This window comes from Paracoccidioides lutzii (genome assembly GCF_000150705.2).
Source record: "Paracoccidioides lutzii Pb01 unplaced genomic scaffold supercont2.22, whole genome shotgun sequence".
NCBI classification, from domain to species: domain Eukaryota; kingdom Fungi; phylum Ascomycota; class Eurotiomycetes; order Onygenales; family Ajellomycetaceae; genus Paracoccidioides; species Paracoccidioides lutzii.
This window is the reverse complement of record NW_015440968.1, coordinates 591,936-593,281: the sequence shown is the minus strand read 5'-3', so window position 1 is coordinate 593,281 and position 1,346 is coordinate 591,936.

Genomic DNA, 1,346 nt, shown 5'->3' with positions numbered 1-1,346 from the left:
TAAATAAACTATTTTAATAAAATAATAAATTTTTTTTAAAAAAATAGATTAAAAAAAGACTTTGTTTATATATATATATATATTTAATATAATTACTAGATTATTACTAGATAATTTTTATATTTATAAACTATTTACTTATAAAGTAATTATAAGATAATTACTATATTATTATTAAATAGTTATAACTACTTTTTTTAGTTTAATAATATTATATTATTAAGTAATCTGAATAGAGTCTGTTCTATATTATCACAATAATTATATTTATTAAATAGTTATAAGTTAAAGAAATAAAATTATAAACTGATATTAATAAATATAACTTTAAAGTAATATTTTAAACTTTATTATTAAAGTTAATAAAAATATATATAAATTTAAAAAAAAAGTAATTATTATTTTTGAATAAAAATTTTTTAATTTTTTAAAATAATTTAATATATTTTATAATTATTAATATATTTAATATAAAAAATTTAATATTTTAATAAAATATTAAATTAAATATAATCTTTAAAAGATTAAAAAATAAATATTTATATTTATATTTATTTTAATTATTTTTAAATTTAAATAATAAAAATTTTTTATAATTAATTATTTTAAATATATTATTAATAAAAAAATTTATAAATATATATTTTATATTTAAAAAGATATTATATATAAAATATAATTATAAAATTTATTTAAAAATAAAATTTAAAACTTACTAATATAAAAAAATTTAAAATAATTATTTTATAATTATATAAAAGTTTATAAAATATTATTTATATTAATTAAATTTTATTTTATTTCTTTTTTATAATTTATTATTATTATAAAAATTAAAATATTTTAATAATTAAATTTATTATTAAAAATAAAATACACTTTTAAATAATTTAAATATAAGATAAAATAAATTAAAATACTATTTATTTAATTTTATTTTTATAGAAAAAAATTTTGATATTAAATAAAACTTTTTATATTTTTTTAATATATATTACTTTTATTTAAATTATTTATAAATATTTATATAAAAAATATTAAAACTATATAAAAGTTTTTAATAAATAATTTTAAGTAATTTTATAATTATATATAAAAAAAATAAAATTTTTAATTTTTTATTTTTTAAATACTTAAAATATAAAATTAAATATAAAATTATTATTTAAAAATTTTATTATTTATTTTTATAAAAATCTTTATTTTTGAGAATTAAAAGATTAATATTAAAATTATAATAATTTTCTTTTTATATTTTAATTTATATACTTTTAGAGTATTTGTAAAGGGTTAAGCTCTAAGAACTAAAGACTAGTCCTCCTATATAACAAGGATGAATTGCTTAA